Source organism: Bos grunniens, chromosome 21, assembly GCF_055505025.1.
Source record: "Bos grunniens cultivar Pamir isolate PY7600 chromosome 21, Bosgru_T2T1.0, whole genome shotgun sequence".
Classification (NCBI taxonomy): Eukaryota; Metazoa; Chordata; class Mammalia; order Artiodactyla; family Bovidae; genus Bos; species Bos grunniens.
Genome location: NC_141185.1, coordinates 24160925 through 24180191, shown reverse-complemented (window position 1 = coordinate 24180191; position 19267 = coordinate 24160925). Strand labels below are relative to the sequence as shown.

At 39.7% G+C, this 19267-nt stretch overlaps 1 long non-coding RNA gene across 2 annotated transcripts in view; it reads left to right on the top strand.

Moving 5' to 3' along the window:
- Positions 1 to 19267, top strand: part of LOC147349240 (uncharacterized) — a 352149-nt gene that overhangs the window by 254376 nt on the left and 78506 nt on the right. Inside the window, exon 6 of one of the 2 annotated variants that reach the window (XR_015149726.1) lies at positions 6428 to 6546. The exons of the other annotated variant lie outside the window; for it this stretch is intronic. This is a non-coding gene — a long non-coding RNA (uncharacterized LOC147349240). Of the gene's footprint in view, positions 1 to 6427; positions 6547 to 19267 lie in introns of those variants that run through there. 2 annotated transcript variants of the gene reach the window in all.

The following is a 19267-nucleotide window of genomic DNA, read 5'->3' as shown; positions in this document are numbered from 1 at the left end:
TTCATAGTATGCTTGATATCTGATAGAAGAAATATTCTTTATTTTTTACTCTTTGTTTTTGTAAAAGTGTTAAATTCAATTTTTTCTCATTTTAGTCGTCACATGAATTTTAGGATCAGCTGGTCAAGTTCCATTTCAACTGATATTACAGTAGCTCATAGAGTAAAATATTTATCATAGGAAGTCTTCCCAATCTGAAGCTGTTCCTTCCATTTTCTTGAGGCCTTTTTAAAAATAGTTTTCTTTATATGAGTCTTGGAAATGTCTTGTATTTATTTCTAATGTCATAGTTTTTGTTTCTTCTGGGTTTGAAATCTTTTTCCATTGCACTGATTGTTAGAATGTACCAGTTAGGAAAGTATATGGCCACAAACAACAGAAAGCCAACTATGGCTTAAAGAAACAGGAGTGTATTTTTGTCACATAACAAAAAGCCAGAGGTAAGCAGTTGCCAGGGGATCTGTCTCTTTTGCATCTTGTACCTTTATCTTCAAAAGATGCCCACTGCACCACTAGCCCCCAGTCAGCATTCAGACCAGAAAGAGAAAGAGAAGGGAGAGGAAAGCTGAAAAGCCTGTACCAAGAAGGCACAAGCTCCTCCAGAGACATGCCCCACTTCTCAGTAGCTTGTCACTCCACCACCTCCAGGTGGCAAGGAAGGCAGCAGGGGTGAAGAGGGATGAGCATGGGGGTTAGGTTGGCCAAACAGCAGTGACTCCACACCTGGCTTGTACTATAGCTACTGATTTGTGTCTGTTGATCTTCCATCAGCTGCCATCCTAAACATTCTCATTAATTTGAGGAACATTTCAATTGACTCCCTTGCATTGTCCAGGTATATGCCTACAAATAATGACTGTGTCTCTTCCTTTCAGGAGCTCTACCTCCTTTTTTCAGAATATTTTTTCTTTTTGGTCTAATTGCACTGGGTAGTAGCCTATTTTGGTCTTAGGAGGCAATCGCCTTTTATGTCTTTTTGAAGATATTCATCAGAATAAATTTTTTGTTTTCTTTCATTCCCTTAATGATCTTTAATTCTCAGGGAAGCTCTTCATTATTGTTTCTGTTGTTAAATGCTGCTAGTTTTCCTTCAGTATCTGGTAAGCCTCCTTGTTTATTTAACATAAATAATGATGAAAAGACTAGATTCATTAATATAAGCAGTTCATATAGATCTCCTCTGAAGCAGAATCCACCTGTTTCCCCTGCCTGAGGGGGCTGGCAGACCAGCAGGCTTTGTTTGAGGTGTACAGGCTTGGAGCAGCAGGCTACAGGCGGTGGCACCTTCAATCACTGCCTAGGAGAGGAGGGTGGGCCAAGTTTTGATGCTGAGGGAGGCAGTGCATTTGCCTCCAGACAGAGGTCCCTCCCCATCATATATTCCCCTTCCCTGTCTGTCCTAAAGGTCTGGAGTTACTTATATTCCACCTTTCTCCTTTTTCAGTGCCTTGCACCCACATGGGACGCCCATAGATAGGATATTTCTTGAGAGAAATGTTCTGAGGGTTTAGCTGGGGGGTTAAAAGCAGCCCTGCCAGTAGCTCTGCATAAACAAAAGAAAAGGGACATCTGCCAAGGGCAGTTCTTTAGTGAACTCTCAAGTTCTCTCCAGGGCCTCCTCTTAAGAATGAGACTTCTCTAAATTTGTACTTCTCTCCAACTCCTGGTTTGGACTGTTTCTTTCCCTTGGATCCTGTTCTCAGTCAATACCATGCATCCCCTTTGCTTTTCTATCTTCTAGGGATTCTTTGGAATTTCTTGTCTGCTGACAAAATTTTTATTTTATTTTTTTAGTATGCTCATGAATGTATTCTGTTAAAATATCTGTCTTTTTAGATATTTCAGGGATTGTGGCCAGGAGTAGATGTGTGTCTTTTGTCCTCCACCTTGATCCACACTTCTTTGGAGAGATACTTAAAAAATCGTTTACATGTGGCCAATTGACTGTCCCTCCCAAAGCAAACAAAATGCAGCTGTGTGGTGATTAATTGTTAAGTAACCATTCTGTACTCTGTAAATCTTTCAATAATAAAAACACTGTCCATTGAGATTAACATATACACACTGCTGCTGCTGCTAAGTCGCTTCAGTCGTGTCCGACTCTGTGCGACCCCATAGACGGCAGCCCACCAGGCTCCCCCGTCCCTGGGATTCTCCAGGCAAGAACACTGGAGTGGGTTGCCATTTCCTTCTCCAATGCATGAAAGTGAAGTCACTCAGTCGTGTCTGACTCCTAGTGACCCCATGGACTGCTGCCCACCAGGCCCCTCGGTCCATGGGATTTTCCAGTCAAGAGTACTGGAGTGGGTTGCCATTGCCTTCTCTATATGTAAAATAGGTAACTAGCAAGGACCTACTGTATAGGACAGGGAACTGTACTTAATATTTTATAGTAACCTAAAAGGGAAAAGAATCTGAAAAAATGGATATATATGTATGTATAACTGAATGGCTTTGCTGTATACCTAAACTAACACAACATTGTAAGTCAACTCTACTTCAATTTTTTAAAAAAGAATCTAAGTTTATCTCCAGTATTCTAAGATCTCATTCATCCTCTAAAATTCAGCTGTCAGCCAATTTTTTTCTTAAAAACCCTTACAAAAATAGCAAAAAAACCCAGTCAGTTTGATGTACAGTGATGAATTTTTAAGCTTCTTTTTTTTTAAGAAATAAATGTTGATATTTTAAAGCACTGATTCAGTATTTCTCAAAATGCCACACACACCCACCCATTTATCTTTATTCTGTGTGCTTATCTCATCTTGGGTACAATTTTTTCCTAAAAAAAATTTTTTTTAAGTAGGCATTTTCTGACAATACAAAATTTCCCAAATGTGATGTTTAAATAACATTGATACCTGGGAATTATTAAAAGAAGTTCGGTTCTCTGTATTTTGTTATTGTTCTCTCTTTTCCTTTCTTTTGGATGGGGTAGAAGAATCTTCTGCTTTCTTCAGAAATGAACTTGTCCATTAAAGGAAGCTGTTGTTTTACCATAACAATATATTTTCATTTATATTCAGCTCATTTCCAGAAGTGACTGTCTGTCTAGCAGGAAAGCCCTGGAAGCTCATCTAATGACCAGATTGAAAATTTTCACTACAAGATGAGGACTAACTTCCTTGTTGACTTTGGGGATGTAGGATCAAGTTTTAATCACCATAAACTCATGGCAGAATCTGTAGAGTTATATTTGAAAATAAAAAGGAATGGAACATGCTGTTTCAGTGATGGGCTCTGGTTTCTCATCCTCAAAAATGTGATGCTTATCCTATTAAAATGCTAAAAAATCATGCCACATGAAACAAGCATCCGAAGATTCTAAGCAGAACACCATACCCTGAAATTAGTAAAATTAAATGGCAGCTATAATTCAAACCTTTTCTAATATAATATTGCCAAAGATTCTACACCTTCTTAGTTCTCTCTACTTATTTTATTTGGAAGGGGCAGTAGCAGTATAACCTATGGTATAGATGAGACTCAGCTGGTAAAGAATCTGCCTGCAATGCAGAAGACCCTGGTTTGATTCCTGGGTTGGGAAGATCCCCTGGAGAAAGGATAGGGTACCCACTCCAGTTTTCTTGGGCTTCCCTTGTGGCTCAGATGGTAAAGAATCCATCTGCAATGCAGGAAACCTGGGTTCAATCCCTGGGTTGGGAAGATCCCCTGGAGGAGGGCATGGCAACCCACTCCAGTATTCTTGCCTGGAGAATCCCATGGACAGAGGAGCCTGACGGACTACAGTCCATGGTGTTGCAAAGAGTTGGACATGACTGAAGGACTAAGCACACAGAAATTATTAAATAGCTCAGTACAACAGACTTTGCCAACAAAGGTCCGTCTAGTCAAGGCTGTGGTTTTTCCAGTGGTCATGTATGGATGTGAGAGTTGGACTGTGAAGAAAGCTGAGCACCGAAGAATTGATGCTTTTGAACTGTGGTGTTGGAGAAGACTCTTGAGAGTCCCTTGGACTGCAAGGAGATCCAATCAGTCCACCCTAAAGGAGATCAGTCCTGGGTGTTCATTGGAAGGACTGATGTTGAAGCTGAAACTCCAATACTTTGGCCACTTGATGTGAAGAGCTGACTCATTGGAAAAGACCCTGATGCTGGGAAAGGTTGAGGGCAGGAGGAGAAGGGGACGACAGAGGATGAGATGGTTGGATGGCATCATCGACTCGATGGACATGGGTTTGGGTGGAGTCCGGGAGTTGGTGATGGACAGAGAGGCCTGGCGTGCTGCGATTCATGGGGTTGCAAAGAGTCGGACACGACTAAGCGACTGAACTGAACTGAACTGACAACAAACTTACAAATAGTAACAAGTATCCCTTAGCTTTTACTTTTAGGACCTATTAGTTTACTATTAGTGACTTAGAAATATATTTCTAACACTTTCCTAAGAGAAAGGGAAGTTATTAAATACATAAGTATGACTCAGTTCATGTTGGCCTAGTTTGTAAGCTAGAGTTTGGAGGGAGAATAAATTGAACTATTTGCTAAATAGGGTTTTAGAATTATTCTAGAGGAAACAATAATTTCACATGTGGTTTTCACTCTGATAAGTTTTCGATTATGGATTCTACATTTATTACCAAGGGTTTGGTATACTTAGAACTGGATACCCCAGTGGCCAAGCGAGAATGAGTCTTTGGACAAACACTCTTGTTGGGCCAGAAATACTGTCAGAATTTCCTCAAAAAAGCAGTCTGAATGTTTGTCTTTATTCTAATTTAAATCACATGGTGATTTGCTAAGGCTTTAAAAATGCAGTTTAATCCTGTTCAATTTCCAAAGAGGGGTGAACATATAATGAAATGAATTAACTAGGCCAATCATAATGAAACACTGGAGAAAACCAGACTCACTCACCATATGCCAAGGGTTTTGCAAATAGATCTCATCCTGCCTGATCTTTGTGTGGGGGTGGGGGTGGGGAGGTGGTAACTGGGGGAGGTAAGATATCATTTAAAGAAGGAGCATTACTCCTTTCAGGAGATCTGTTCATATGACTTTCAACAACGCATCAACCCAAGATGTATTGTGTGAGTAGCTAAATTTTTCTGGGAGCTGAGGACAAAATTTGAAGCCACAATACAGCAGCCTCTTCTCATCTCATACTTGGCTAGAGGTGACACTGTTATTCTCTCTGGGAATAATTTGTTCATCTGGAAAAAACCAAAACAGCATTGTATCTGGAACAATCACTGGGCATTCTCTAAACTCAAGTTAAGAAATGCTGCTTTGAAGCAGGGCAATAAGAAAGCATTAAAATGAGAGGATCCAGAGTAAGCCATCATAGCTCTAAAGGTCAGCTTTGCTACTGATTACTCATGTGGCCTTGGAGCTAAGTGAAGTTATGAGTGACTTGACTTCAACAAACTTTGGTTTTTCTCATCTGTAAAACGGGGAAAATAACCTCATGCAGTTGAGGTTAGGATTAAGTTAGATAAGTAAAGTGCATAGCGTACTTCATGATGCATGGTTAATGTTTGGTGAACATTAACAATTGTTAGTTCTGTTATTATTAAAATCATCAAAAATACTACAGTTTTCTTCGTGCAACAAATACTGTGCATTCACTGTGTGTGAAACATTGCTAGAGACTGGGAATCAAGACTTCCATCTCTGTTGGCTACAGATGTCAATTTCTGCTTGCTGATCTTACCTTAAAGACAGCACTTTACTGTGCATTGTTCACTTTTAGAGATTAGCCCATAGCCACATTGCAAAAAATGTGAAGACTCATGCATTTTAGTTATGCTTAATGAATGACTACAGCAACAACCAAGAAACTGAAGTACACTTTAATTGACTTCTGTCTTATATAAAATATGGGTAGTTGGGTTTCAGTCGGCACTGTAAAAGGAATAAAGGGGCTGGTGTCACATGCTTCTGTGATTTTTTTGCACAGATTATGATTTTTATTTTTTTCCCCTCTCCCTTTTAAACACGATATGCACTGAGATTTTCATGTACATAGCTACACCTTCTAAGATGCAGGGCTTGCCTCCATATGAACGTGGAATCCCCTTGCCAGTTATGTTTGCTCATGCATCTCTAGCAGCTGGAGGAAGAATCAGATCAGGCTCTGGGGGGCAAGCTATGTCCCACTCACGCCCCCCGAGAGACTGCACTTTGAGGTCCACCTTCCCAGAGAATGCGCTTGACAGCACGGTGACTGTGGGCTGGGGACTTGTCTCGGCTTCCCATTAATCTCTGAAGATGGAAGGGTAATCCTTTCACAAATATGGGAATGGGGGCTGCTCTGAGGCTGGCAAATAATAAACAATGAGGGCTTTTTTTTTTGTCCTGGATTCCTCCAGCCCTCCTCTCTGCAGTCCTTAGCCCTCGTCTTCCTCTCTGAAGGATTTAAATGGAATGACCTTAATTCTCGCTTTGTTTGCACTCTATCTTTTAAGGAGCTGCAATGAAGACCAAGACAAACAGTAGATTAACAGTGGTACCTTTTATAAAGCTGATTAGTTCCTAAAATATGCTGAGAGGAAACAAAACCAGAAAGGAAAAAAAAAAAAAGAAAGTGGAATGGGGGCTGAGACAGAAGCCTTTGTCGGTGAGTTTGAAATAGCTCTGTTCCTTTCTATGGCTGCAGATATTGACCTTCCAGTAAAATATTTCCTTTGTGTGTGAAGGCTTTGCTAGGATAGGATTTATAGTACTAAGCAGGTGCCTGGTAAGTGTTTCTAAACAAATATTACTTCACTGCCTAATTTTGGTTTAAGGGGAGAGTGGTACTAGGGATGAATTCAGAAATCATTTGATGATGGCTCATCTGCTGCTCCTGGTTAGCAGGGCCTATCAAGTGGCTGACAGCATAAAATCAGAATTCCAAAGATGCTGTTCCATGTGGAGTCATTAAGAGGAACATGGCCTCCTAAAATCTCCTTCAGCCCCTCTGGATTTGAAGGAATTTACAGAGAAACTTCCCAGACACCTCAGCTATATCCAAATGAAAGCCAAAGCAGAGTATGGCAGATCTGAAAGTGGGTCTCTGGAATTACAGTGGGTTACTGAAATTGTTCGATTTAATTTAAAGTTAAATAAAACTGTGAAAGGCTCAGGCGCGTTAATAAGATGATCCATCTGCTTATAATAATAGGATAATTCACATCTTCATTGTCAGAGCAGAAAGCCTCTGATAAGGTCAATCATTAAACTCAATATGTTTCATTCTTTGGTGCTGTGTCACTTAGATTCTCAGCGCCACTTGTCTGTCCTTCTATTCCACTATGCACCTATATTGGAAATTTAGCTCCATTAGGTAGATGCTTGCACCATTATGAAGCCTGATTCCATCATTTTCCAAGTGCCAAGCCATTTAAATACAGTGCAGTCTTTGGTCATATTTAATCCAAACATTTACATACATCCAGCTCCTTCTTATCTTTTTAAATAGAATGCAGGGCTTATTTTTAAATTACATCCTCATTCATGTTCTATGAAAGCCTCAAGAGAAACTGTCCATGGGATTTAAATTCTGGTCTACAGGTGCTGCTTCCAGTTCCTGGCCTTTAAATCCTGGAGCCAGCATAATTCTGGGCATGACTTCCCTGTGATGAGGTGGAAAAGATGTAACAGAAACAGCCATTTTTTTTTCCTCTCCCAGGAATTACACTACACTGAAATACGCTGTAACTTTTGCTTTCTTCTCTATTTATACCCAATTTTAAAAACATTTAAAAGTAAGAGTCCCCAGAAAAGAGACATCAGTGGGAAGTTAGGATGCTTGAAATGAGGCAAGTGCTTACCCAAAACTGAGGTGTGCGTGATTTCTTTCACCATGTGGGGTCAGTGAGACTTACATCTATGTGCCAGAGGTTTCTGATGTTACAGTGAGTCCCTCCATGACTTGTGTCCTATGACTAATACCAACCTGTCTCACACTCCTGAATCATCCATGGTTCCCTAAGGCTGTTGAGACTATCATTTCCACCAGTTTCCTCTTCTGCTGGTTTCTAGTATCAACTATTCAATTCAGCTCTCGTAACCAATGCAGAGATGCCCTGAAGGAATAGACACTAGCTTTTTTCAACTATTACTCTGCAGATACTAGTTCAATAAAAAATAATCTTTTGCTGATTTGGAAAAGCAGTTGGACAAAATGACTTTTTGCTTAAACAATTTGCTCTCAACCTACTTTATCTTGTTCCATACTTTAAAAAAAAAAATCCCTGACAATACAGTGAGATTCCCCAAATGATCAAAACAGTGTAATTGTGTTGGGTGCATGTCTTGGCTAGGCTCCCGTTTGTTCCCACTCACCTAGAGAGCTCATGGATAAGCCTGAGAGGTTGGTGTGCATGTGCGCGTTTTAACAAATTTTCAAAAGTTGCCATGGGGAGAAAATAGAAAGAAAGCCCTTCAGAAAGAAAATTATTTTCACAGCATCGTCACCAGAAAAACACCCCCCGCAATGGATATCTCTGAAGGTCGGCTGCCCTCTGAACTAATTGGAGGAGAGGGCAGGGAGCGCTTTGAGATTTGCTCACCTTTTATAATGGGTCTCAGAGAAGTGATCAGTAGCCAAACGCTTTCTGCCATGAGTGGTTTGGGCACTCTCTAAGCAAAGGGAAAGGCTCCTCCAGTTTCTTCTTGTTCATGTCCCTGAGAGAGGTCACCACCTTCCCTCTTTTACTTGCCACTTCTGATTATTGGGTAGGTTCTGCTCCAAAAGTCATCTTTTGTTGCGAGGACATTCATCTTCTCCCCTGTGATGAAATGCTCGCTGAGAAGGAGGGGTGGAAGCAGGAAAACTGATCTCAAAAGCCTCAAGATCACAGGCGAAGAGCATTATTTATAGACCTGTACTGAAAATCAACTTCAATCTGCGTGAATGCACTACATTAAACCAATAACAGACAACAAGCTTGTGAATATTTGGCAGGATGATGAAATCGGCCATAGCCCGTGTGCTGAGGGGACCGGGGGGGAGCACTGTCTGGGAAGGGTTGGTGCTCTTCCTTTGGAGTGTGCTGTGATTGCTAGCTGGTTTCCACAGATCCTTGCTGAATATTATGCCATTAAACAGTATGAAAGAAAATCAAAATATATGTTTACGGGGGTACTAAATAGTAAGTGCCCTTTCAAATGCTCTTTAATGGCTAGGCTTTAAAGTCGTCCTGGAGCACCCTCAGAAAGCGAGAGCAGCAGGTTTTGCAGATTTCTGTGGCTGTAAACCACCACGAAATGCTGAATGAAAGTGCGCCGGGATTTATGAACACCCGCACTCTGTACCCTTAAAGGCATATTCCCAAAGACAAAACAGCCCTCTGTCCTGTCTATTCTTTTTATTACTATTATTGAAGTGTATTTGATTTACAATGTTGTGTTAGTTTCAAGTGTACAGCAAAGTGATTCAGTTATATACACATTCATTTTTTTCAGATTATTTTCCCTTGTAGATTATTAAAACTACTGAGTGTAGTTTCCTGTAGTAGGTCCTTGTTGGTTATCTGTTTTAAATACAGTAGTGTGTTTTATATACAGTATATAAATTCTTGAATTTTAGTTTTCATTGAAATACAGTGATTTCTCATTGTATTTTTCAGAGCTGTATTTTTCTCAGAACTTGAGTGACAATTGATGTTTGGCTTGACGTAATAGTGAATATACTTCCTGGGGCAATCGAAGAAGGAATATATGTTTGGATAGCAATAGATTAAAGCAATTTCTAAATAAGAAAATGTATTTTGCCATGTAAAAATACAGATATAATTGAGCATTTCTAGACTAAGTGCAATTCTTGTAGTATATTTTAGATTGTATATTATGTTATGTTAAATGTACTGGGGCTCCATATATAAACAGACACCCAGGCCAAGATAACAGAAAAGGAAGTCCAGAAATAAACCAAAAAAGTAATGTACTTTAACATCTGGAAAGGAAACATCTCAAACCAGTGTAGGGGAGGGCAAGGGGGAGATTTTTTTATTCTATAACTAGTATAAGATAATTGGATAGCCATCAGAAAAAAAAAAAAAAATCAAAAGTTAGATGTGTCCTTATACCATGTTCAAGGATTAAGTTAAGAAAAGGTAAAGATTTTTTTTAAATGAAGAAGAGGAAAGAAACTAGACAAGCACTACAGAAATGCATGGGAGAGCTTCTTTGTTGGAGTTTTTTCTTGGCATGGGGATGGGAGAGAAGAGACAGGGAGAAACCATAAAAGATTTGTATGACCACATAAAAGCCAGAACTTCTGCATGGAAAAGTCCTTATGCAAAATCAAAAGACAATGAATTGGGGGAAATATTTGCAACCCATAACACAACATAGCATAAATTTTTCAAAAACATAAAGAGCTGATAGTAATCAATAAGAAAATATCAATACCTGAAATATGGGCAAAGTATCTCAAGTGAAAATTAACAGGGAAATAAATGCAACTGGCTTTGAAACATATGAAAGATATTTGACTTCACTAATAACAGAAATTTAAATTAAAACTGTAGGGTTGCCCCGGTTTTTTTAACTATCAGATTGGCAGAATTTCAAAAGTTTAATATTACCCTTTGTTGGCAAAGTATGAGGAAATGAGTACTTTTGTACACTGTTGATAGGAGTGTAAATTGGAATAGCTTCTATAAAGTGAATTTGACAATATTCATCAAAGTTACAAATGCAAATTTTTTTAACCTAGAAATTTCACCTCTGGGATTCTATCACTTATATATATTTGCATATATATAAAATGACATACACAAGGTTATAAAAGCAAAATAATGAGAATAACCTGAATATCCATCAATAGAGACTGATAAAATTAATTATAGAACATAGGGGAAATCGATCCTGAATATTCATTAAAAGGACTGATGCTGAAGCTCCAATACTTTGGAGCTTTTGGCCACATGATGAGAAGAGATCACTCATTGAAAAAGACCCTCATGCTGAGAAAGAGAAGGGGGCAACAGAGGCTGAGATGGTTGGATGGCATCACTGACTCAATGGACATGAGTTTGAGCAAACTCTGGGAAATGGTGATGGACAGGGAAGCCTGACATGCTGCAGTCCATGGGGTCACAAAGAGTCAGACGCGACTTAGTGACTAAACAACAACAATGGAATATTACACTATTATAAAAGGAAAAAGGAGGAGGAATGTCTCTATGTTCTGATACAGAAAGACAACCAGATATAGTGTCAAGTGTGAATAGCAGGCTAACATTTGTGAATGCAAGAGGTAAGAGAAGAATCTCTGTCAGTATTTTCTAATATTTGCATAAAGAAATTCCAGAAAACTACAAAAGAATCTAATAATAATGGCTGTGGAGGATTAAGAGAGAACTACATTTCAGGTGTGGGAGGGAAATTTGTCATAATAAATCTTTTAATCTTTTTAAATTATATTTTACCAAGTATTCCTACTTAAAACTTTATATCATTAAGAACTAAATTAAACAGTTAAATAAAAATTAAACTAGATCATTTCAAGTTCAAATAAAACAAATGAAAAAGTTCACAGGAAAATTGTACCAATGCTAATGAAAGTAATTGCTGATTTGTGCAGATATATGTCTAGCAATGCAATGATGAACAAAGATTAAGAGTGTTTTTTTTTTTAGGAACTGTTATTAATTTGGTCCCTGTCTATAATGTATCCCTTTATTTATATGCTATATCTCTCCATTTTCTGGTTAAAAATCTAGAAAATTAAAAATTAAGAATGATTATATTTATATTGGTTAGCTTCAAAAAACCATTTAAATTAAAAATTTTTTTTTTTTTAGCAATCCCTCATCTTTAAAAACTTATTTCCACATTCCCAAAGTAGAAATTGGCCCCAACACTATCTCACCACCAAAAGAAAATTTGCCCAACTCTTCCATTTGGCTTCAGTCCTAACTTCCACCATGCTATCTTGGGGTTAAACAGAACGTAAGGTTAAAGTAGCAGAGCCTCGAGAATCAAAGAGGTGATGCTACAATTGTATAGTTAAAAACTATATTTACTCTAAATTGCAAAATGGTAGGTATTGTATGTGATGTTTAAGTTGCAGCGATTGTTCTAGTAATAAATGTAATATTCAGCAGCATTTTCATAGATTACTCAGTTCATCATTAGTGCTATTTTGCCTCTTTATAATAATGTGCACTTTCCTTTAGAAAGAGCTTGGTTATTTCTTTGGTTGGGCCTATTTGCTCCTTTTTTATGTGAGATTTTTCAATACTATGAAATGATGCAGAGCAAAAAAGGTCCATCCACTTCACTTGTGTTGCCTCCTGCGTTACCTAAACCACAACAGAACAATGACAGACAACAGAGCCTTTCTCCTCGCTAACAATTCAGTCACCATGACAACCAGCAGAAGAACGTTGGGCCAGAAAAAAGCATTGAGCTTGAGGGACTAGACTAATCAAAAAATGGAATAACATGGCAACAATTACACTGATGAGTGAGAGGGAAGCTACAGATGCATCCAGACACCTATGGCACCACAGACTCAACGCATTCAGCGTTTCGTGTTTAGTGTCTTGTGTTTCTGAGAGCAGGTAAATAGACAAGATCGAATTGTGTAACAGAATGTCAGTGCTCTAGTTAAATAGAAAATTCCTTTCCTTTGGCTGTGCTACTTCAAGCGCATTGAAGAGGGTTTAGGGGAGATGAGGTTTTGAAGTGAAATGTGTAATAGATACAATATGAGTGCCACAAGGCAACGTTATTTAGTTTTAAAAAAGTAAACTGGGGTATGTCCCCCCCACTTCTTTTTCTCAAATATATAGGCACAAATAAAGGGAGAATGCTGCTGGATTGGTGACTGACACTGTCTTAAACCTCAGCTTCTTGTCAGGAACCCCCTCCCTTAACATGGTTCTGCACTATATTGATTTCTATTGACAAAATCATGCACCATGATTTTTTTAAATTGTTTTATTGAAGTATTGTTAATTTACAATATTGTGTGAATTTCTGCTGTACAGCAAAGTGATTCACCTCTACATATATATGTGTGTGTGTATATATATATTCTTTTTCATATTCTTTTCCATTGTGGTTTATCACAGGGTATTGAATATAGTTCCCTGTGCTATACAGTAGCACCGGTTGTTTATCTATTCTATATATAGTAGTTTGCATCTGCTAATCCCAAACTCCCAATCCATTCCTGCACATACCCCGAACCCCCAGCAACCGCAAGTCTGTTCTCTGTGTCTGTAGTTCAAGCACCACGATTTAAGCTGTGCACTTCTAATGTCTGGAGGAAGTTAAGCTGAAAGGGACAGGATGGTTCTGTGGGACAGATAACAGGAGCAGAGGTGTATATTCTACTCATGTCCTGCCTTAACCTCCTTAGAATTCCCTCCCTCCCTGAGGAGGTTAGTATAATGTATGTTTCTTTTAAAGCATTTACCCTGGCCTCACTTATGCATTGCGCGCAGGTGTACTTTTTGGGTTGTAAATCAGTTGGGCATACACTGACCTCTGCTTCAGCTTCTCTGATTACATTTTCTCACAATGTTTGTACTTTTTATTATGTGTTGTGCTTACTTACTTTGGTGGGTGTTTTTTAGTGAATCACATTATCTGGTCTTGATTTATCAAAAGCAAAGTTTCCTTCCCCTCCCCTAAGCAGAAAAATTCAAATTAGAATAAGTTTGTTAAATCATAAATAGGAACTGATAGCCTCCTCTCCAAAAAAAGGTGAAAATTTTGAAATATTGTCATTTCCAGAGAGAAATTCCTCATAGAGGAATGAGATCTAACTTTTAAGTTGCTCAGTTTAAGTCATTTGGGTTATGGTGGGGTTGTAAAGCTCCAGTCTGCAGACGTTGAGCTAATTCCATCTGCACAGATTTCATAGACTATAGCATTTCCAGTTATCTGTCCTATAATTTAGTATATTTTCTTATTCTGACTCCTGTGACTCAGTTTGCCTGTCTAAAATGGGCTACTTTTTTTACTCTCTGCTAGTTGTTTTTTTTTTTTTTTAAGTATGGACAGGGGCAGGGTAGAAGCAGCAGCATAATGAATTTGCTCTGAGTCTATAAATAAATGTGTATTAATGAACTTTTCTATATGAATGAACAAGTTATCCTCTTTATTTTAGTCTTGGTGAAGCCAAAAGCTTCTAGGTAGAAATCGCTCTTTGGGAAGATGATTCTAAATTATTTTTCCTATGTTATTTTTCCTGCTGTTCAGGTGAAAGGATCAGCATGGTTAGAATTAGAATGATGACAGCCCACTTTGAAAATGTTCATTTATTCATAGTTCATCTACTTCTGTGAAGGCAAGTTACACTAGAAACAGAGTTCTACTCAGAGAGTCATTAATAGAAGCTGGAAGACAACCAAGAAACACGAAGTGATAGTTGAAGAAAAATTTATGTCAAGAAACCCTGCCCCCCCTCCCCCCAAAAAGAGTCCAGCTCTGGGCTTTCCAGCAGCCAGGCAAAGAGAGAAACTGTCTGAATTACACAGCCCTCCTTGGCTAATCATAAGCATTGTGTTGGTTCTTTAAGAGGAGCAACCTTTTTCTGTTCCTGAACTCTTCCAGGTGGAATTTGTCCGGGAAATGGTGTGTAGGAGGCAGCCAATGAATTGCCACCAGAAGTGGACTTGCAGCAGAGGTGGGGATAGTTGCTCTGGAGGAGGGTTTGTGCTTCTGACTTTGGCTGATGTGCATTCTGAGTCAGGAGCAGAGAAGGGCCATTCTTTTCCTCTCTGTGATCGGGGAGGGATGAAGAAGTGGAAAGGAGAAAAGAACAATCTCTCCTGAACAGAAAAAAAGAGATCCCGGTCTCCCGGAAGGAACTTAGAATAAGGAACTTATTTGGAAACTACCCTGTAGAGGAGGACTTGAATTTGGCTCAAGTGGTACTTGGTTTCACCGACGACCTTGTTTTAAAGGTAAAGAAACAATGACTAGATATCAGAGGGGCTCAGTCCCAGGAGGGCCTCTTCCTTGAGGAAGTCCAGTAGAGCTGCTGCCAGATTTCTTTCCAATCTTGAATGAAAAGCAAGGGTTTTCTATGACATTCTTGTGAAAAAGGTGAGAAAACTAAATCAGCATTGTAGGAGATAAACAGTGGCGTCTTGAGCAGACCACACTTTACAAAAGCCAGATTTTATTTTAGACAACATAAGCGTGTTTGTTCTTTCCATACAGACTCTTTTACTGAACTTTGAAGAAAATCTGCTTATCAGTGTTAACAGCCTTGTCTGAGTTGCCAGATAAAAGGCCACAGCAATTGGAAGAAAGTTATCTTTAAAATGTTTCCATTATGCTTGGTGACAATGCTGCCTCCACTGAGGATTTCTCTAGTATGTATTTTTTTCCCCCTTTCTTATGGATGAAGCAAGAATCAAAAAGGACTTTTGTCTCTGCCTCGGGAGAACAATACAGGCAAGCAAACACTGAGCTGGCATTGCATTAAGCTCTGAAGATCCTTTAGGGCACTGGTGACCCCATGCACGTGCATTAAGGCAAGAGTCTTTTAGTCTAGGAAATTCAACACAGTATGGTAATTCGTGCCTGACTCCCAAACAGTTTGTTCCCGTTTCATTCCTGTTCTTTTATTTCTCTCAGTGGCTCCCACACTCAGGAGTATGTCTTAAGGGGAGAAATTCACTGAGGTTACAGATTAAGGGAAGAAGCAGCCCACTGGTTCCATTCACCCTCCCCCATGCCAAGGCATCATTGTAGGATAAAGGCCAACAGTTAAGGGGTATTTACACTGCACAGGTGCCAGGTGAGTTCCCTCTTTCACATCATGCACCCCTTGCTGCAGCCCCATGCCCAAGTTCCTATATTAATCCAGCATTCCTTCAACACAGTTTTGGAGGACCTGTGCTACAAGCCAGCTAACATAGTGCTAGATATTGAGGTTCCATGATAAATAAGATATGGCACCCTGCACAGAAATGGGAAAAATAACCAACAAAGCAGCTAAGGGATTACCCTAAGGAAGAAGTAGTATCTGAATGTGAAGTCGCTTGTGTAATTCTGAAGGTCGTGCCCTTTCCTCCACATGGTGGTACTTTTCGCAACTGGTTCCTGCCTTCTGATTTGTGAGTTTCCTGAGGCTCAGAGCACTGATTTGGGGCTCAAGTCAAATGTTGCCATATCTTAGCTGAGTGACCTTGGGAAAATCATTTAACCTCTCTAGCCTCAGTAATTATCTAAACAAGAAGTCTAATACCAACCCCATCCTTACATTCTGAGGTTTAAATGAGATTTCATGCAAAAAGCCTTCAGCACTGTGCCCAGCACATAGTAAATGCTCAGTAGATTTAAAATTTGATTATCATCTTATTCTGTATGACTTTTACACTGAGGGACTTCTGGGACTGTTTGCTTTCACCTAGAATTAAAGTTTCTTCCCCTCCTTCCCTGGCTGGCTTTGCCTCATGGCTTGTCAGGGTTTCTGCTCTGACCTCAGGTGACATTTGTCATGATTTAGCCATTCAGACTAGGGTCCACAGGAGCAGAGATGGAGAAATGTCCTTGTGCTCTGGGGCACATGTACGACTTCATAGAATGTTTCCAGGAAGAGAGGAGCCTACAGAAGAATTCTGAATTCTTGAGTTTTAGCATCTCTGATTCTTGATGCCTACAGAAGAATTCTGAAGAATTGAGTTTTAGCATCTCTGATTCTTGAGACTCACACAGGAGTCCATCACCATCTGTCCATGTCCATCTTTCTCTCTGGGCTGGGTAATGCATCAAGGAAATGACAGGCAACTCATCCTTGTCATTTTAGAGTTTGTCATGGTTAGCATACAGTAAGTGCTCATTAAATTTTATGGACAGGGGTTCCCTGGTGGTCCAGTGGTTAAGACTCCATGCTTATGGTGCAGGGGACACAGGTTCAATCCCTGGTCAAGGAACTAAAATCTTACATGTTGTGGGGTCAAAAAACATGTGAATGAATGAAAGAGTGAAAATTGACCCCAAATTTCCATTTATTTGTTTGTTGCCTTTAAATGGATGCATTTCTGCTTTTCAAAAGAAACAGAAAAACATCTGCCAAAATGTAATATGAACAATGGTTTTCTCTGGGTGCTGAGATTGGCAGGTGATATTTTTTCTTTGTACTTTTAGAATTTTGTAGATTGATAACATTGAAAGCAGTTAATGGAAAAGCTTGGTATTCCTTGACCAAAGAGTGACATGATAGAGCTGGAGCCTCCGGAAGTTTAACATGATGGTGGAATGCAGCATGGTCCTTGCCCTATACTCCCCGGGCACTGAGCAGGCCACAGTTAATATCCCTTTGCAGTTCAAATTATGTCTGTCTTTCAGGGAGCTCTCAGCTCATTGAAGCCATCATGGCATTCAGCCTTCATTTAGGTGGCTGACATGGCCAGTCCCATTGGACTGGGATCAAGAAGATTATGCCCTTGACCCAAGTTTAAGGTCCCATATTCTGCTCTCCTACAATCTAACCTTCTATACCATCGCTCACAGTGATGACTTACTTCTCCCACTCCCCACCACTGGTGCAAATCCTCATTGATATATGCAATCAGCAGGTGCCAGGATACCTAATTATGTTTAGTTTACAAGCAATGTCATTCTTAATGGCTTAAGAAGGTTTTGTTCTTTTTCCTTTCCTCTGTGGCAATTGACTCTCTCATAACTGGTGTTTTTAAGCAATGATTTGCATACTCTTACCTCTTCTTCAAAATTAGATTGGACATGAAGATACATTATGTAGACTCTGAGCTCGGTTGCTTCCAAACTGGGCTGTGAAGTGGCTGTAAATGTTATGAGCCACTGAAGGACAAGTTCAGGCCAATCCTTTCCCCTTTGACCCCACAGGTTATTTTGAAAGCTGCCCGCTAAATCATGCTGTAAGTTGGGTCTACACAGAATAACAGCTGTGCCTCTGAGTGCATATTCAATGTCTGGCCAGTAGGTTATTTGGCTTATTGAGGATCAACAGCACAAGGCTTACCCTCTCAGGCCACCACAGTTCTTTATCTGGACAGAACTATTGTTGAGGAGACAGCATTCTAGATTAGGAAGAACGGGGTTGGTCTCACAGGTGCGACAAATTTATAAATGGAGTTAGTCTTGCTAGATTTTCAGTTCAGTTCACTCAGTCATGTCCCACTCTTTGTGACCCCATGGACTGCAGCATGCCAGGCCACCCTGTCCATCACCAACTCTCGGAGTTTGCTCAAACTCATGTCCATTGAGTCAGTGATGCCATCCAACCACCTCATTCTCTGTCGTCCCCTTCTCCTCCTGCCTTCAATTTTTTCCAGCATCAGGATCCTTTCAAATGTGTCAGTTCTTCACATCAGGTGGACAAAGTATTGGAGTTTCAGCTTCAGCATCAGTCCTTCCAATGAATATTCAGGACTTATTTCCTTTAGGATGGACTAGTTGGATCTCCTTGCAGTCCAAGGGACTCTTAAGAGTCTTCTCTAACACCACAGTTCAAAACCATCAATTCTTCGGCACTCAATGTTCTTTACAGTCCAACTCTCACATCCATACATGACTACTGGAAAGACCATAGCTTTGATTAGACAGAGCTTTGTTGGCAAAGTAATGTCTCTGCTTTTTAATATGCCATCTAGGTTCGTCATACCTTTTCTTCAAAGGAGCAAGCGTCTTTTAATTTCTTGGCTGCACTCACCATCTGCAGTGATTTTGGAGCCCCCCAAAATAACGTCTGTCACTGTTTCCACTGTTTCCCCATCTATTTGCCATGAAGTGATGGGACCGGATGCCATGATCTTAATTTTCTGAACGTTGAGCTTTAAGGCAACTTTTTCACTCTCCTCTTTCACTTTCATTAAGAGGCTCTTTAGTTCTTCTTCATTTTCTGCCACAAGGGTGGTGTCATCTGCATATCTGAGGTTATTGATATTTCTCCTGGCAATCTTGAATCCAGCTTGTGGTTGATCCAGTCCAACATTTCTCATGAGGTACTCTGCATATAAATTAAATAAGCAGGGTGACAATATCAGTATATTGTCAGTATATTGCCTTGATGTACTCCTTTCCCAATTTAGAACCAATCTATTGTTCCAAGTCCAGTTCTAACTGTTGCTTCTTGATCTGCATACAGATTTCTCAGGAGGCAGGTCAGGTGGTCAGGTATTCCCGTCTCTTTAAGAATTTAGCACAGTTTGTTGTGATCCACACAGTCAAAGCCTTTGGCATAGTCAATAAAGCAGAAGTACATGTTTTTCTGAAAACCTCTTGCTTTTTTGATGATCTAACGGATGTTGTCAATTTGGTCTCTGGTTCCTCTGCCTTTTCTAAAACCAGCTTGAACATCTGGAAGT